Source organism: Lepus europaeus, chromosome X (genome assembly GCF_033115175.1).
Source record: "Lepus europaeus isolate LE1 chromosome X, mLepTim1.pri, whole genome shotgun sequence".
NCBI classification, from domain to species: Eukaryota; Metazoa; Chordata; class Mammalia; order Lagomorpha; family Leporidae; genus Lepus; species Lepus europaeus.
The window spans coordinates 30,879,316-30,899,192 of NC_084850.1; the positions used below are offsets into that span (position 1 = coordinate 30,879,316).

The 19,877-nt window shown below is 39.3% G+C and overlaps 1 pseudogene; it reads right to left on the reverse strand.

Moving 5' to 3' along the window:
• Nucleotides 1–745: 745 nt before the first annotated feature.
• LOC133752539 (elongation factor 1-alpha 1-like) lies at nucleotides 746–9,950 on the reverse strand (annotated as a pseudogene).
• Nucleotides 9,951–19,877: the final 9,927 nt, after the last annotated feature.

Genomic DNA, 19,877 nt, shown 5'->3' on the forward strand with positions numbered 1-19,877 from the left:
TATCATAAATTTTCTATGACCCTGAAAATCTAATGTATTAATAAATTCCTTTAAAAAAGAATACAATAGTGACTGGCATTGTGGTATAGCAGATAAAGCGGCCACCTACAATGCCAGCATCTCATAGGGGCACCAGTTTTTGTCTTGGTTACCCCACTTCCAATCCAGCTCCCTGCTCATGGTCTGGGAAAAGCAGCAGAAGATGGCCCAAGTGATTGGGTCCCTGCCACATACATGGGAGCACCCAATGCTCCTGGCTTCTGGCTTTGGCCTGGCTCAGCCTTGACTGTTGGGGCCATCTAGGGAGTGAACCAGCAGATGGAAGATCTGTGTGTGTGTATGTGTGTGTGTGTCTCCCACTCTCACATAACTCTTTCAAATAAATAATATTTGAAAAGGAATAGAATAGAATAGAACACAAGTAAAGTAGAACGAAATAAAAATAAAATATAGAGCTCTTATCCATAAAAAAAGATGAGACACACCAGTCTAGATAAATGTTTAGGTGCTCTTCTAATCCTATAGCTCCAGTGACAGTGAAATACAGCTTAAAAATGTTTTTTAACCTCAAAAATATAAGTTTAAATTCAAGTCTCTGACATATTTCCTGGTCCATGCTCCTGCTCTCACACTCTTTGTTTTCCAACATTCATGTAGTTTAATGCCAAAATTCCCCAAATGTTAATGATATATTTTATCTCATTCTTGTTAAACAAATGAGTATATGAAAGAACAAAACAACATCTTACATGAAGTTCAATTTTAACTCTGTGAAAAGCGAGAACACAGGAAAATTAGGTGAAATTATAGCTGATTTATATTTTCTTCTATATTCATTTCTCTATCTCCAAAATTTCTAAGACAAACACAAAAATAATTTTTGTAATAAACAAGTACCTCATGACTTCTCTTAGGAGATGGCATTAAACAGTAAATAATGTGTTGTTATCATTCAAAAAGAGTTTTGAATTTCTACTGTTTCTTCTAGGCCGTGCTGATTACCTAAAATCCCATTTAAGTGTTCCCCTGAGATTCTTTCACCTACTGTTTTCCAAATCAAGAATACTGGAAAGCTGAAAGAAACAGAATGATTGAGGGAGTTGTGCATTTATAACTGTTATTTTCTGTTCCCATGAGAAAGCTTAACTGAAGAAGACTCTACTAAGGACTTATTACAACTTTTAGCAAATCAATTCAATCGCCCCAAAACTCAAGACAGGATCAATTTTACCTAATCCACTCTACTGCATAAATCTCCAGTACTAGCTGCTTATGTCTCCCTCTAATGCACGTAAAGATCCAAGATCCGAAAGCACCTGTTGTATCATCAGGTTTTCAAGGTAAGTGTATATTACTATGCAATAGACCAGGGATATTCCTGATAATCTCTTGAATTCAAGAACATCAAACAAAAAGACTTATGGAGAACAAGAAGCAAGTTGAAAAGACTACATCTACAAGTATGCATTATAACTACTTAGGTGATGTGCTCCCTAACACATGTGATGAATGACAAAGGCAACATAAATATTTACCTAATAAAACTACAAAATATTCTATGTTATGGATCTTCAGGGTAATTGGGAAGTGGTCAAACTCTTAAATTATATTTATTCTGATGCAAAGGATAATTTGTTCCATCACTGCATGTTTGATTTACCATGTATTACAGGACCATTCTTTATACAAAAAGACATTTATGAAAGAAGAGAAATATCTTGAATAGTCACAGTTTATCAACTTATAGTATGAAATGAGGTAGAATCCTGATTTTTCATCACCTATTTCATACTGAAGCACAAAGCTTACTTTTTGCTTTGGTGCAAGTACTGTACTGTCCCTAGCATTTGCATTTTGATATTGTATCTATTGTCTCCCTAAGTTTAAAAACTTTACTTGTTTGATGGTGAAACTGCTTGGATAAGCCTATAGTAAAAAATATATATGTTTTTCTGTGTAGGAATAATTGGGAAGTAGACAGTGAAAACTGTCAGAATATATGAAATGACTATTTTGAATGATTATATACTTAGAATTGAGAACAGGAACTGTGGTGTGAGGGTTTTTGTTTTGTTTTTGTTTTTTCTTTCTTTCTTTTTTTTAATCCATGTGTAAAAAGGCAAAGAAACAAGAAGAAAATTGTTTTAATTACAGCTTTTTTTCCATTGGAGCTGATGCTTTCCTCACATCCCATCAGACCTGATCCAGATGCAAAAACTACTAAGAAATACAGTTCTTATGGGACAACACAAGATTAGGTAATATTTCTAAGAAACAGAATTTCTGTGTGCTTTTTTTTCTGACATCTTTTTCTTACTCATGTTTTAAGAGTCAAGAGTTTGGAGACAGAACAGTACAATTTAAGCCCTAATAGTAGCACCTATAATTTGTTTAATTTGGGAAAACACATTAAACTTCTGTGAAACTGGTTTTTTGTAAAAGTAAAAAGTATAAGGTCTATAATATCATATCTCTAAAATAATATTTTATAGAATAAAACTATTTTCTCTAACCTGCATAGGTAGGGTATTAAATGGGTGACACAAAATAATTTATTCTAAAAAGCTTTGAATGTTATAAATTGCCATACCAATATTGGCCATATTTACAGTTGTATTAAATGTTCAATTATCTTCATTTTCTTTGGAAAATTTGGAAGAAAACATGTAAGTTCTGACTAATCAGGAGCTGGTCATGAAAAAGCAACTCAGTGTTTTATGCAGTATTTCTTGCATCTATTCTGTGTAAGGTGTTACGCTACAGAATGGTATGATATTATCCATTCAATATTTTGCTCATTATTATTGTGGTACAATTAACTTAACTAAAATTCATCTTTTTGACAGTTTTAAGGTATACTACTCAGTAGCATTTATTACGTTAACAGTGTTGTGGAATCATCACCAAAATACAGATTCAGAATATTTTCACCACCCCAAAATGAAACCTCATACCCCACTTGCCTCACTATTCAGGAAATGTCATGTGAATGAAATCAACCAAAGCACAGCCATTTGTGTATATTGTAAAATACAATTAGCATAGATTTTTGAGATCCATTCAAATAGCAGCATGTATCAGTACTTGATTACTTTTTATCTACAAATAAAATTCCATTAAATGGATAAACTTTATTTTATTTGTTTACTAGCATCATTGACATTTCACATTTAATATTATTTTTAATGATTCTATGAATACTCTCATGTAATTTTTTAAAGATTTATTTATTTGAAAGTCAGAGATACACAGAGAGAGGAGAGGCAGAGAGAGAGAGAGAGAGGTCTTCCATCCGATGGTTCACTCCCCAATTGGCCACAATGGCCGGAGCTGTGCCGATCCGAAGCTTCTTCTGGAGCTGATCCAGGAGCAGGTGCAGGGGCCCAAGGACTCAGGCCATCATTTACTGTTTTCCCAAGCCATAGCAGAGAGCTGGATGGGAAGTACAGCAGCCGGGTCTTCAACCGGCGCCCATATGGGATGCCAGCACTTCAGGCTGGGGCATTCACCTGCTGTGCCACAGTGTTGGCCCCTCTCATGTAATTTTTTATCAACATAAGTTTCCAGTTCACTTGTGTATTGCTGAGACAAAGAACCACAGGAAAATACTATGGTTACATTACTGAGGAACTGTTAAATATTTTTATACAGAATCTTCACAAATTTGCATTTTCATCAGCAATGAAAAATATCTAATTGCTTTACAGTCTCACCAACACTTGTTAGCTACCTTTTTATTATTATACCATCCCATTAGCAAATATTTCCTCCAATATTTTTTTCACTTTCTTGGTGGTATCCTTTTAAAGAACAACTTTTTCTAATTGGATGAAGTCAAATGTATCTATTTTTTCTTTTGTTGCTTGTGGTTTTGATATAATATACTCCCACAAACTAAGATGATAAAGATGTTCCTTTAAGTTTTCTTCTAATAATTGTATAGGTTTAGCATTTTGATTTAAGCTTGGTATACAATGTAAGGTCAAACTTTGTTTTTTTGCATGCAGAAATTCAGTTGTCACAGAATCATTTGTGGAAGAGTCTGTTCTTGATACACTTTTCAAAAATTAACAGGACACAGGTGTATTGGTTTATTTCTTTACTCTCACACATTTCTATGCCTATACCTTTGACAGCATGACACTTTTATTATTGCTGTACCTCTGTGGTATATTTTGACAACTGTAACTGGAAAGTCTACAGCTATGTGCTTCAATTGAATACTGTTTTGGCTTTTTAGTGTCACTGGAAATTCCACATATGATTTTCCCATAAATCCCATGAACTTTTCTCATTTTTTCCATCCTTTTTTTTCTAACTGCCTGTATATATTTTTTTCATTTATTAAACTTCTATTTAATGAATATAAATTTCCAAAGTACAGCTTATGGGTTACAATGGCTTCCCCCCTCCCATAACTTTCCTCCCACCCGCAACTCTCCCCTTTCCCTCTCCCTCTTCCCTTCCAATCACATCAAGATTCATTTTCAATTCTCTTTATGTATAGAAGATCAGTTTAATATATATTAGGTAAAGATTTCAACAATTGCCTGTATATTTTCAAATGAGCTATCTTTGGTCTCATTGATTCATCCTACTTCTTGATCAGTTCTACTGTTTATGTTCTCTAGTTCATTTTTTCACTTCATTCATTTTGCTTTCCAGCTCAAGACTTACGTTTGACGTTTCTTTATCCTTTTTACCCCTCTATTAAATTTTACTGATAAATTCCTGAATCATTTCTCTGGATTTTCTTGAAGGTCACTGAGATCCCTTTACAAAGCTATTTTGAATTCTTTGTTACTCAGATTCTACATCTCTTTCTCTTTGTTTTGTCTGTTTTTAGACCTCATGTTTCCTTGACTATTCTTCATCCTTTTGGTTATGTGTAAATGTCTAAACACTGGAGAAGTAAATACTTACTACAGTTTTTGCTGTCTGGTTTCATCAATGATTGTCTTTCTACAGCAATTCTCAGCTATCTGTTATGGTTCTTAAATACGTGACTTCTGTAGTCATTGTCCTTCACAATCTTCTGTGGGACAGAAGCTAGCAAGCCTGTCATTGAGACTGGCAAAGATGCATGAGTCCCCTAGATTTTTATTCATCTGCCTTATTCTCAGGGTATGGCACAGAGAGGTTGTAGTTGAGATAGGGACTTTTCAGGATCTGCTGTGGAATGATGGAGGCCAGAATAACTGTCTCAATGGCTCAGAATAGCAAAGCTTCTACGTAGATTTTTGTGCCTGTGGGATAGTTCCTCAACTGCAATTATGGGAACTATGGCTGAGACCAGGTCTCTTAAGAATCTATTGTGAGAAGAATGGTTTAAAGTCTATATTCATGGCTCAGATGGGCATGTCTCTTGGCAGTTCCTTGCATAAGCATGATAGTTCATTGACTGTAGTGTGAGGGGCTAGATCTGAAACTGGGTCCCCTCAAGAATTGTTATGAGACATAGGCTTGTAATCCTGTCCAAGAGATTCAGATAGGTGCATTTCCCAGAATTGTATGAACAAATGAGATACTTTTTTGACTGCAATAGTAAGAGGATAGAGCTGAGACTTGGTCCATTGAATATCTGCTGTCAGACAGACTGTCAAGCCTGTGCCTGCAGCTAGGATAAACTAGTCTCATTATGAGTCCTTATGCAAACAATACTAAGCTGAGAACAGTGTCGAGGCAAACTGGAGCCCAGTCTCAGGGTAGTTTTCATGTCCATTGCCAAGATCAGTGTGGCAGGCTAAATAGTCTATCAAGGTACCACTGTATGTGATTTCTTCTGGTCCGCTCAGCAGACTGGTTTGCTTGTAGGTTCAAGATCAAGTGGAGCTGTGGCCAGTAACTTTGAGGAGTGGTGTTATTTCTGGGTTTAAACCCAGGAGTAAAATGGGTAGGCTTGCAACATGATTGTAGGTCTGCCCCCTTAAAATAAACCTCCTAGCTATTGGACTTCATTATGATTTCCCAACCTCCTACATGAATCCCAAGACCGCTATAAAAAGACTTTTGTTTGTGGGTGGGTGCAGAATTTTTGTTGTAAGGGGGGGATGAGCAGATGACCTCTTATTCCATTATTTTCCTGATCTACCATATGCTATACTTGATGGTGCCCCCAAAGTCTCTTAGAATGTAGTCATTTTTCTGAATTGTTATTTACTTCTACTCTTCAAACTGAATAATTTAAGTTAATCAATCTGTATCTATATACATACTAATTCTTTCTTCCAACTTTCTGCTCTGCTGTAAGCCCTCTAATATAATCTTTATTTTAGTTAGCATAATTTTCAGCTCAAAAATTTCTCTTTAATTTCTTTTATCATTTTTAAAGATTTATTTTATTTATTTGAAAGGTAGAGTTACAGAGAGAGGGAGAGAAAGGGAGAGACACACACAAAGAGAAGTCTTCCCATCCACTAGTTCACTCTTGAATTGGCTGCAACATCCATGGCTGGGCCAACCAAAAACACGAGCCAGGAGCTTCTTCCTGGTCTCCTACATGGGTGCAGGATCCAAGAACTTGGGCTAACTTCCTCTGTTCTTCCAGGCCATTAGCATGCAGTTGGATCAGAAATGGAGCAGCTGGGATGTAAACTGGTGCCCATATGGGATGCTTGCATTCTAGGTGGTTGTTTACCCCTCTATGCCACAACACCAGCCACACTTTTCTTATTTTTTAATATTCTCCATTTGATGAGACATTATTCTCTCAATTTCTTTCAGTTATCTCTTAATGTTTTTTTAACTCATTGAGAACAGTGAAGACTGTTGACATGCGGTAAGCATTGTGGTGCAGCAGAGTAAGTAACTGCTTGACGTACCAGTATCCCATACTAAAGTGCCTGGGATCTAGTGTCACATCTACTTCCAATCCAGTTTCTTGCTAATGCATCTGAGAGGTAGAATATGGTGGCCTATGTTCTTGAGTTCCTGACACCCACGTGGGAGACCCAGATTGAGTTCCTAGCTTATGGGTTTGACCTGGCCTATACCTGACTATTGTAGGCATTTAGGGAGTGAAACAGTTGATGGACAATCTTTCTCTGTCTACCCTTCTTTCTCTGTCACTTTGCCTTTCCAAGGAAGTCATTCTTTTAAAGACAGTTGTCTCTAAGCTGTTGTTCAAAGAGTTACATTTCCATGCGTCCTCAAAGAGAGTTAATACTAACTCCTTTTTCCTTCATATGGACCAAATTTACTTTTTTCTTTGCATGTATCATATGTTTACCTCAGAATCAGACAGCTTTAATGTTATATTTTGCTAATTCTGATAATCATATCCTCCCTTCCCTCTTAGAGTTTACTGTGTTGGTTCCTATGAGTTGTAGCTGTATTTTTATTTAATGATTTTTCTATGTCATTTTTTCAGATTGTTTATTTGTTATTTATAGTCTCTGAGTTCTCTTCTCCTTTAGCTTTCAGTCAAATAGTGGTTTAGTAGAGATTTCTTTAAATATACAGAAAAGAAAAAAATGAAAGAAAAAATGAGGGGGAGAGAGAAAGGAAGGAAGATGAAAAAGAAGGGAGAGGGAGGAACGAAGGAAGGAAGGGAGGAAGGAAGGGAAGGAGGGAGGAAGGAAGGAAGGAAGGAAGGAAAAGAAAAGAAAAAAAAGATAGGAAAATTAAATAAATGAATTATCGAAGAAAAAGTTTCCTGTTCTCTTTAGAGTGGCTCTGTGTTGAACATTTACTGAACACTTGGTTACCCTCTTTATGATTCTGCCTTAACTTTCACTCCCTGGTTCCCCTGAGCCTAAAACTCAGTCACAGGTGAAAGTCCCACAGGTCTTATCTGAGTAGATTTTTTGCCCTGGCAATGCACATAGCTTTTTTGATTCCCTGTTATATGTGGGCATTTTTCTCTTTCTTTTTTTATTAAACTTTATTTTAATGAGTCTCAAAATCTTATGACAGATTTTTGGTCAGGTTGCCAGGCTGCTTCCATTAAAAGTACTGATTTTAAAAATTAAGACCGTAGGGCTGGCGCTGTGATGCAGTGGGTTAATGCCCTGGCCTGAAGCGCTGGCATCCCATATGGGTGCCGGTTCTAGTCCTGGCTGCTCCTCTTCCGATCCAGCTCTCTACTATGGCCTGGGAAAGTAGTGGAAGATGGCCCAAGTCTTTGGGCCCTTGCACCTGCGTGGGAGACCAGGAAGAAGCTCCTGGCTCCTGGCTTCAGATCAGCTCAGCTCCAGCCATTGCTGCCATCTGGGGAGTGAACCAGCAGATGGAAGATCTCTCTCTCTCTCTCTCTCTCTCTCTCTCTCTCTCTCTCTTTCTCTCCCTCCCTTCCTCCCTTCCTCCCTTCCTCCCTTCCTCCCTTCCTCCCTTCCTCCCTTCCTCCCTCTCCTCTCTCTGTGTAACTCTTACTTATAAATAAATAAATAAATCTTTAAAAAATTAAGAATGTAAAACTGTCACACACACACACACACAAACATACACACACCCCTGTGCACAAAATGATCCACAACACATTTTTCTTTCCTTCTGAAAGTTTTATGATGCACTGTTATCACTAACTGGTCTTTTACTATTAAATAGCCAATTGAGACCAACAGTTTTGAGAGCGTTCTTCTACCATTGGTTAATACTGGGGTGGCAGGTATTAGGGATAATATACATTTATCCTTCAGAGCTTTTTGGGCAAACTTGGTGACCTTGCCAGCACCAGCAGCCTTTTTGTCCACTGCTTTGATGACACCCAAAGCAACTGTCTGTCTCATATTCCAGGCAACTAAATGATCCAGAGGAGGCTAGTCACAGAAGCTCTCAACACATATGGGCTTGCCAGGAATGATGGCAGCAATACCAGATTTCAAGAATTTAGGGCCATCTTCCAGCTTCTTCCCAAAACAATGATCAATCTTTTCCTGCCATTCAGTAAACCGCAAGCAATGTGAGGTGTGTGACAATCCAGTACAGAGGCATAGCCAGCATTGATTTGCCATAAATGGTTCAGAATGATCACCTGAACAGTAAAACCAGTTTCTTCCATTGTGAGTCATTTTTGCTGTTACTAGCAATGCTGTCATGATGAACATCTTTGACAGACACATTCTAGACATTGAAACCCACATTTTCCCCAAGGAGATCTTCACTCAAAGCTTCATGTGCATTTCAATGGACTTTACATCAGTTGTGATGTTGACTGGAGCAAAGGTTATCACCATGCCAAGTTTGAGAACAGCAGTCTCCATTCAGCCCACAGGGACAGCACCGATATCATCAATTTTGTAGAAATCCTGTGGGGCAGACGCAAAGGCTTATCAGCTAGTCTAGCTGGTGAGAGGATGCAATCCAGGGCTTCTGGCAGTGTGGTTCCATGACATTGCCGTCTTTGCTGGTGACCTTCCAACCCTTGAACCAAGGCATATTAGCACTTGGCTCCAGAATGTTGTCATCATTCCAATCAGAAATTGGCACAAATGCTACTGGGTCAGGGTTGTAGTCAATTTTCTTAATGTAGGTGCTGACTTCCTTAATGATTTCCTCTTATCTCTCCTGGCTGTAGGGTTGTTCAGTGGAATTTATTTTGTAAACACCAACTTGCACACAGGTCTTCCCATTCTTGGAGACAGCAGCTTCGAATTCCCTGATCCCAGCAGCAACAATCAGGACAGCACAGTAAGCCTAAAGTGTGCCTGTAGCCATGTTTTTGACAAAATCTCTGTCCTGTGGCATCAGCTATAGTCATATAATACTTGCGTATCTCAATTTTTCACAGGAAGATGTTGATAGTGATAGCACACTTACACTTTCAGTTTATCCAAAACTCAGGCATACTTGAAGGAGGCCTTCCCCATTTTAGCAGCCTGCTTCTCAAATTTTTCAATGGTTCTTTTGTTGATGCCACCACATTTATAGATCAGATGACCAGTAGTGGAGGACTTGACCAAATCTATGTGTTCAACAATGGCAATGTTAGTATAAATCTTTTCTTTTCCCATTTTGGCTTTGATTTAGCAGTGGTTTTTATGACACCTGTGTTCTGTTGGCAAGCCTGTTGAGAAAGTGAGGGAGTTTAACTCTCTCCCTGGATTTCCTCCCACTACCATCTAGACTGTTGGCTTGTCTATTGTTTACTCAACCTGTAACATTTTCCCCAGGCAGCAGTATCGTGTTCATTTTCTCTTCATTTTTTTTTTCAACAAATGCCCTCTCCTTATACCCTGTCCATAAGTAGTGTGAATCAGGCAAAGCAATATTAGCACCTAACAGCAAACCCTGAGAGACCTCAGGATATGTAAAAAGAGATAAACACATGTCCGTAGGAATAAATTCTGACCTACTCCCTCTAAATGCAGGTAGCAGCAGCAAAAACATGAGTACTGTCTTCAAAATTAACACTATACTGTCCAGCGCCATGGCTTACTAGGCTAATCCTCCGCCTGTGGCGCCAGCACCCCGGATTCTAGTCCCGGTGGGGGCACCAGATTCTGTCCCGGTTGCTCCTCTTCCAGTCCAGCTCTCTGCTGTGGCCCGGGAGGGCAGTGGAGGATGGCACAAGTGCTTGGGCCCTGTACCCGCATGGGAGACCAGGAGGAAGCACCTAGCTCCTGGCTTCAGATCGGCACAGCATGCCGGCAGTAGCAGCCATTTGGGGGGTGAACCAACGGAAGGAAGACCTTTCTCTCTGTCTCTCTCACTGTCTAACTCTGCCTGTCAAAAACAAACAAACAAACACACACACACAAAAAAAAAACCATGATGCCAAGTAAAGGAGTAGCAGAAGACTAATCTGAAACACCACAAAGTTCATCTTTCATGTTAAAATTGTTTTTTCTTTCTTCAAGTTTTATTGATATATAATTGTCAAATAGAAATTCTATTGGCCGGCGCCGTGGCTCAACAGGGTAATCCTCCGCCTTGCGGCGCCGGCACACCGGGTTCTAGTCCCGGTCGGGGCACCGATCCTGTCCCGGTTGCCCCTCTTCCAGGCCAGCTCTCTGCTGTGGCTAGGGAGTGCAGTGGAGGATGGCCCAAGTGCTTGGGCCCTGCACCCCATGGGAGACCAGGATAGGCACCTGGCTCCTGCCATCGGATCAGCGCGGTGCGCCGGCCGCAGCGTGCTACCGCGGCGGCCATTAGAGGGTGAACCAACGGCAAAAGGAAGACCTTTCTCTCTGTCTCTCTCTCTCACTGTCCACTCTGCCTGTCAAAAAAAAAAAAAAAGAAATTCTATTGAGTTAACCGCCTCACACCTGTTCCAATGAATACTATCAAAAACAGAGGAGATAACAATTGTCTGTGAGGATGTGGAAAAACCTTTATATACTGATAATGGGAATAAAAACATGTGCAGCCATTATGGAAAACAGTATGTTAGTTTCTCAGAAAATTAAAAATAGAACTGCCATGTGATCCAGCTGTCCCACTGTTATGCACATACCTAAAGGAAATGAAATCAGTATGCCCAAGTAATACTTATATCCCAATGCATATTGAACATGTTTTGCAAAATATAAAAAAACAATTTATAGAATCTAGCTAACTGTGGTCAACTGATAAATACATAAAGAAAATGTGACGGGGCGGAGCCAAGATGGCGGAAGAGTGAGGACGCACACAGCAGTTTGGGAAAAGAAATTTTAACAAGGGTGGAGTTACTGTACCCTTAAGAAGAGACTCAGAGGAAAAAACTGCAGAGGAAACTCTTCCGATTCTAGTGGATGTGACACGGAGGACCTACGAGGAGCGTAAGGTGGCCTACTGCTGCGCCGCGCTGCGCCGTGCCACGCCACGCCCTGCCGAGCCCTGCCGAGCCCTGCCGAGCCCTGCCGAGCCCTGCCGAGCCGCACAGAGCCGCCCTGAGCCGCACCTAGCAGCGCCCAGCTGCCGAGCCACACAGAGCCGCCCTGAGCCGCACCTAACAGCGCCCAGCCGCGCCGTGCGGACCCGACCCGCACTGAGCCGAGCCACGGACACGGGGGCCACTAGAGTTGGGAAAACAGCGAACCCAGCTACAGAAGCCCACCCACAGAATTTGAGCCCCAGCGCTGGAAGCACAGGTAACCGGAGACATTGGCCGCGAAGGTTAGACGGTGGTCCGAGCTCACGCCGGGGGGGGGGGGGGGGGGGGGGGGGGAACTACACCAGGCTGACTGAAAGAGAAAAAAAAAAGGGGGGGGGAACCAGCTGGGACACTAGCCTCTCTGCACTCTCCTTACAAACCCCAGAAAGACAAAGAGCAGGGACCACTTTACATAAGAAAAACTCTTTAGCCCAGGCAACATTGAAGAACCAAACAGCTCTTTGGCCACACCTCCAAGATGCCAAACAAACCTAGAAACCAAAGCAACAAGTTCAAGGAAGTCACTCTCATGCCCCCAAATGAAAAAGGCACCCCAATCCAAGATTATGAAGATGATGAGATAGAAGAAATGCAAGAAGCGGATCTCAAAAAATTGATAAGAACATTAAGAAGTTCTCAAAAACAAATTCTTGAACTACAGAAATCCTTAATGGACAAGATAGAAAACCTCTCTCCCGAAAACGAAATATTAAGGAGGAATCAAAATGAAATGAAACAATTAGTAGAACAAGAAACAGAGATAGTGACGAGAAATCATAATGAAATGAAGAATTCAATAGATCAAATGACAAACACATTAGAAAGCCTTAAAAACAGAATGGGTGAAGCAGAAGAGAGAATATCGGAATTAGAAGACAGAGAACAGGAAAGGAAACAGGCAAACCAAAGAAAAGAAGGAAATTAGAAATCTAAAAAAATATTGTCGGGAATCTACAGGATACTATTAAAAAACCGAACATTCGGGTCCTAGGAGTTCCTGAAGGCATGGAGAGGGAGAAAGGATTAGAAGGCCTTTTTAGTGAGATACTAGCAGAAAATTTCCCAGGTTTGGAGAAGGACAGAGACATCATAGTACAGGAAGCTCATAGAACCCCTAATAAACATGACCAAAAGAGATCCTCACCACGACACGTCGTAATCAAACTCACCACAGTGAAACATAAAGAAAAGATCCTAAAATGTGCAAGAGAGAAACGTCAGATCACTCTCAGAGGATCTCCAATTAGACTCACAGCTGACTTCTCTTCAGAAACCCTACAAGCTAGGAGAGAATGGCGAGATATAGCCCAGGTACTAAGAGAGAAAAACTGCCAACCCAGAATATTATATCCTGCAAACCTCTCATTTGTGAATGAAGGTGAAATAAAGACCTTCACAGCAAACAGAAATTGAAAGAATTTGTCGCCACTCGTCCAGCCCTGCAAAAGATGCTTAAAGATGTCTTACATACAGAAACACAGAAACACGGTCACCAATATGAAAGAAGGTAAAGGAAGGAAACCTCACACCAAAAGATCACAGGAATCTCAAACCAGATATTAGAAAGTATCTTTGGAAAATGGCAGGGCAAAGTTACTCCTTCTCAATAGTCACATTGAATGTTAATGGCTTGAACTGTCCAATTAAAAGACACCGATTGGCTGATTGGGTTAAGGAACAAAACCCATCTTTTTGCTGCTTACAAGAAACCCATCTATCCAACAATGATCCATACAGGCTGAAAGTGAAAGGCTGGAAAAAGATATACCATGCCAACAGAAATGAAAAAAGAGTGGGCGTAGCCATCTTAATATTGGACAACATAAACTTTACCACAAAAACTGTTAGGAGAGACAAAGAGGGGCACTATATAATGATTAAGGGATCCATTCAACAGGAAGATATAACGATTATCAATGTATATGCACCTAATTACAGGGCACCGGTTTATTTAAAAGACTTGTTAAGGGACTTAAAGGGAGACTTAGACCCCAATACAATAGTTCTGGGGGACTTCAATACTCCACTCTCAGAGATAGACAGATCATCAGGACAGAAGATCAACAAGGAGACAGTAGATTTAAATGACACTATAGCCCAAATGGATCTAACAGATATCTACAGAACATTTCATCCCACATCTAAGGACTTTACATTCTTCTCAGCAGTACATGGAACCCTCTCTAGGATTGACCACATACTAGGCCATAAAGCAAGTCTCAGCAAATTCAAAAGAATTAGAATCATACCATGCAGCTTCTCAGACCACAAAGGAATGAAATTGGAAATTGGCAACTCAGGAATCCCTAGAGCACGTGCAAACACATGGAGATTGGACAACATGCTCCTGAATGAACAATGGGTCATAGAAGAAATTAAAAGAGAAATCAAAAATTTTCTGGAAGTAAATGAGGATAACAGCACAACATACCAAAACCTATGGGATACAACAAAAGCAGTGTTAAGAGGAAAGTTTATATCAATAGGTGCCTACATCAAGAAATTGGAGAGGCACCAAATAGATGAGCTTTCAAGTCATCTCAAGGATCTAGAAAATCTGCAGCAAACCAAACCCAAACCCAGTAGGAGAAGAGAAATAATTAAAATCAGAGAAGAAATCAACAGGATTGAATCCAAAAAAACATTACAAAAAATCAGCCAAACGAGGAGCTGGTTTTTTGAAAAAATAAACAAAATTGACACCCCATTGGCCCAACTAACTAAAAAAAGAAGAGAAAAGACCCAAATCAATAGGATCAGAGATGAAAAGGGAAACGTAACAACAGACGCCGCAGAAATAAAAAGAATCATCAGAAATTACTACAAGGACTTGTATGCCAGCAAAAAAGGGAAATGTATCAGAAATGGACAGATTCTTGGACACATACAACCTACCTAAATTGAGCCAGGAAGACATAGAAAACCTAAACAGACCAATAACTGACACAGAAATTGAAACAGTAATAAAGGCCCTCCCAACAAAGAAAAGCCCAGGGCCAGATGGATTCACTGCTGAGTTCTACCAGACATTTAGAGAAGAACTAACTCCAATTCTTCTCAAACTATTCCTAGCAATCGAAAAAGAGGGAATCCTCCCAAAATCTTTCTATGAAGCCAGCATCACCTTAATTCCTAAGCCGGAAAAAGATGCAGCATTGAAAGAGAATTACAGACCAATATCCCTGATGAACATAGACGCAAAAATACTCCATAAAATTCTGGCCAATAGAATGCAACAACACATCAGAAAGATCATCCACCCAGACCAAGTGGGATTCATCCCCGGTATGCAGGGATGGTTCAATGTCCGCAAAACAATCAACGTAATACACTACATTAACAGACTGCAGAAGAAAAACCATATGATTCTCTCAATAGATGCAGAGAAAGCATTTGATAAAATAAAACACCCTTTCATGATGAAAACTCTAAGAAAACTGGGTATGGAAGGAACATTCCTGAATACAATCAAAGCAATATATGAAAAACCCACGGCCAACATCCTATTGAATGGGGAAAAGTTGGAAGCATTTCCACTGAAATCTGGTACCAGACAGGGATGCCCACTCTCACCACTGCTATTCAATATAGTTCTGGAAGTTTTAGCCAGAGCTATTAGGCAAGAAAAAGAAATTAAAGGGATACAAATCGGGAAGGAAGAACTCAAACTATCCCTCTTTGCAGATGATATGATTCTTTATTTAGGGGACCCAAAGAACTCTACTAAGAGACTGCTGGAACTCATCGAAGAGTTTGGCAAAGTAGCAGGATATAAAATCAATGCACAAAAATCAACAGCCTTTGTATACACAGGCAATGCCACGGCTGAGGAAGAACTTCTAAAATCAATCCCATTCACAATAGCTACAAAAACAATCAAATACCTTGGAATAAACTTAAACAAAGACGTTAAAGATCTCTACGATGAAAACTACAAAATCTTACAGAAAGAAATAGAAGAGGATACCAAAAAATGGAGAAATCTTCCATGCTCATGGATTGGAAGAATCAATATCATCAAAATGTCTATTCTCCCAAAAGCAATTTATACATTCAATGCAATACCAATCAAGATCCCCAAGACCTTCTTCTCAGATCTGGAAAAAATGATGCTGAAATTCATATGGAGACACAGAAGACCTCGAATAGCCAAAGCAATCTTGTACAACAAAAACAAAGCCGGAGGCATCACAATACCTGATTTCAGGACATACAACAGGGCAGTTTTTGTCAAAACAGCATGGTACTGGTACAGAAACAGATGGATAGACCAATGGAACAGAATAGAAACACCAGAAATCAATCCAAACATCTACAGCCAACTTATATTTGACCAAAGATCCAAATCTAATCCCTGGAATAAGGACAGTCTATTCAATAAATGGTGCTGGGAAAATTGGATTTCCACGTGCAGAAGCTTGAAGCAAGACCCATACCTATCACCTTACACAAAAATTCACTCAACATGGATTAAAGACTTAAATCTAATACCCAATTAACATTTGGGATTGCATCAAATTGAGAAGTTTCTGCACTTCAAAAGAAACAGTCAGGAAAGTGAAGAGGCAACTGACAGAATGGGAAAAAATATTTGCAAACTATACTACAGATAAAGGGTTGATAACCAGAATCCACAAAGAAATCAAGAAAATCCACAACAACAAAACAAACAACCCACTTAAGAGATGGGCCAATGACCTCAATAGACATTTTTCGAAAGAGGAAATCCAAATGGCCAACAGACACATGACAAAATGTTCAAGATCACTAGCAATCAGAGAAATGCAAATCAAAACCACAATGAGGTTTCACCTCACCCCGGTGAGAATGGCTCACATTCAGAAATCTACCAACAACAGATGCTGGAGAGGATGTGGGGAAAAAGAGACACTAACCCACTGTTGGTGGGAATGCAAACTGGTTAAGCCACTATGGAAGTCAGTCTGGAGATTCCTCAGAAACCTGAACATAACCCTACCATACAACCCAGCCATCCCACTCCTTGGAATTTACCCAAAGGAAATTAATTCGGCAAATAAAAAAGCCATCTGCACATTAATGTTTATTGCAGCTCAATTCACAATAGCTAAGACCTGGAACCAACCCAAATGCCCATCAACAGTAGACTGGATAAAGAAATTATGGGACATGTACTCCATAGAATACTATACAGCAGTAAGAAACAACGAAACCCAGTCATTTGCAACAAGATGGAGCAATCTGGAAAACATCATGCTGAGTGAATTAAGCCAGTCCCAAAGAGACAAATATCATTTGTTTTCCCTGATCGGTGACAACTAACTGTGCACCAAAGGGGAAACCTGTTGAAGTGAAATGGACACTATAAGAAACAATGAACTGATCAGCTCGTGTCCTGACTGTAGATGTACAATGTAATACTTTATCCTTTTTAGTATTTGTTGTTGTTGTTATTGTTCTAGTACTAGTGGCTGAACTCTGTAATAAACACACAATTATTCTTAGGTGTTTAAATTTTAACTGAAAAGTGATCCCTGTTAAATTTAAGAGTGGAAATAGAGAGGGAGGAGATGTACAATTTGGAAGATGCTCAATCTGACTTGCCACAAATGGTGGAGTTAGAAATGTGCCAGGGGATTCCAACACAATCCCATCAAGGTGACATGTACCAATGCCATCGCACTAGTCCAAGTGATCAATTTCAGCTCACAATTGATGGCTCTGATAGGTCTAAGAGTCAAAGGGATCACACAAACAAGACAAGTGTCTGCTAATACTAACTGATAGAATCAAAAAGGGAGAGAAAGATCCAACATGGGAAGTGGGATACACAGCAGACTCGTAGAATGGCAGATGTCCTAAGCAACACTCTGGCCTCAGAATCAACCGTCAAGGCATTCGGATCTGGCTGAAGAGCCCATGAGAGTATAGTAGGCATGGAAAGCCAAGATATCATGGAAAAAAAAAAGAGACCTAACTGAAAGGTCTCTGTGAGTGAGATCCCAGTGGAAAGAACGGGGCCATCAAAGAAGGAGGTACCTTTCTCCGAAGGGAGGAGAGAACTTCCACTTTGACTATGACCCTATCGGAATAAGATTAAAGTCAGCGAACTCTAAAGGCTTCCATAGCCATGGCAACTCATGACTAGAGCCTAGGGAGATTACTGACGCCATGAACAGGAGTGTCAAATTGTTAAGTCACCAACAGGAGTCACTGTGTACTTACACCCCATGTGGGATCTGTCCTTAATGTGTTGTCTAATGTGAAGTGATGCTATAACTAGTACTGAAACAGTATTTTTATACTTTGTGTTTCTGTGTGGGTACAAACTGATGAGGTCTTCACTAATTATTTACTGAATTGATCTTCTGTATATAAAGAGAATTGGAAATGTAAAAAACAACCTGGTGTTAAATTGGAAGTGGCATAGAAAATTAATTAATTTTTTTTAAAAAAACTATTATGTAGTATCTCTGTCTTTAATGTGCTATACATTGTTATTTAATGCTATAATTAGTACTCCAATGGTAGTTTTTTCACTTTGCGTTGCTATATGGGCAAACTGTTGAAATCTTTACCTAATATGTACTAAACTGATCTTCTGTATATAAGGAGAATTGAAAATGAATCTTTATATGAATGGAAGGGGAGGGGGAGCGGGAGGGGGGAGGGTTGCGGGTAGGAGGGAAGTTATGGGAGGGGGGAAGCCATTGTAATGCATAAGCTGTATTTTGGAAATTTATATTCATTAAATAAAAGTTAAAAAAAAAGAAAAAAAAAAGAAAATGCGACACATAAATCCACATACATATATATACACAGAAGTGTTAGGTATATACACACACATTTACATGGAAAATAGAATTTGAACATAAAGGGAGAAAAGAAAGTATGGTTATCTTCTTAGAATTGTATCTACCAAATACATGAATTCTGTTCTCTTTATATCAATATTTTTTTTAAAAAATATGCCAGTTAAGACGCCTTTGTCATATATCGGAATGCTTGAGTTCAATACTTGGCACCACCCTGCCTCCAGTTTCCTGATATTGTAGAGTTGGGAGGCATCAGTTATCACTCAGCTGTTTGGTTTCCTGTGATCCATACAAAAGACATAGAATGGATTTTCAACTCCCAATTTTCACACCAGCTGGAAACCAGTACAAACATTTGGAGAGAGAGCCAGTGGATGGGAGCTCTTGCTCTGGTTATTTGGATCTTTCTGTGTGTGTCTCTATGCTTCTCAAATTTAAAAACAATAAGAATGATATAAATATATAATATAAATTGTATTCCTCAACTTAAGCTGCATCAAGTTCAAGGAACTTTTGGAAGCAATGATACTAACCAATTAGTGCACCTCTAAAGAACTGAAGTTCCTGAGAATTTAACCACATGCAAATGTAGTCTTTCTTCATTATTAACTAAACACTTTTTTAGTATTAAAAAAAAAACAAAGAGAAGGCATAAGGAGCCAAATCAGGACTGTAAAATAGTTGCCTAATACTTTTCAAAAATTTCTTTTGATGGTAAGAAAAATAACAGGAACATTATTAAGGTGGAGAAGAACTCTCTGGTGCATCTTTACCATGTATTTTTCTGCTAAAGCTTTGGCTGACTTTCTCAAAACACTCTCAATATAAGCTGCTGTTACTGTTCTTTGAGTCTCTAAAAAGTCAACAAGCAAAATATCTTCAGCATCTCAAAAACCTGTAGCCGTGAACTTTGCTTTTGACCAGTCTACTTTTTCCTTTACGGGACCACTTCCACCTGTCAGAAGCTCTTGCTTCAGTTGTCCTTTGTCTTCCAGATCATATTGATAAAGTCATGTTTCATGTCCTGTCAAAATTCTCAAAAGAAATGCTTCAAGATCTCGATCCAATGTGTTTAGAATTTCCATTGAATTCTCTGCCCTTGGCTGTAGCTGATCTGTGTACAAGAGTTTTGATACCCATCAAGTGGAAAATTTGGTCTACTTTATTTTTTCGATCAGAATTATGTAAGCTGTACCAATGAGGTTTCTCTGATGTTGGCGATTGTTTTTCTGTTAATCACCAATCCTCTTAAATTACAGCACAAAGAACATCAATTTTTCCATGCAAAT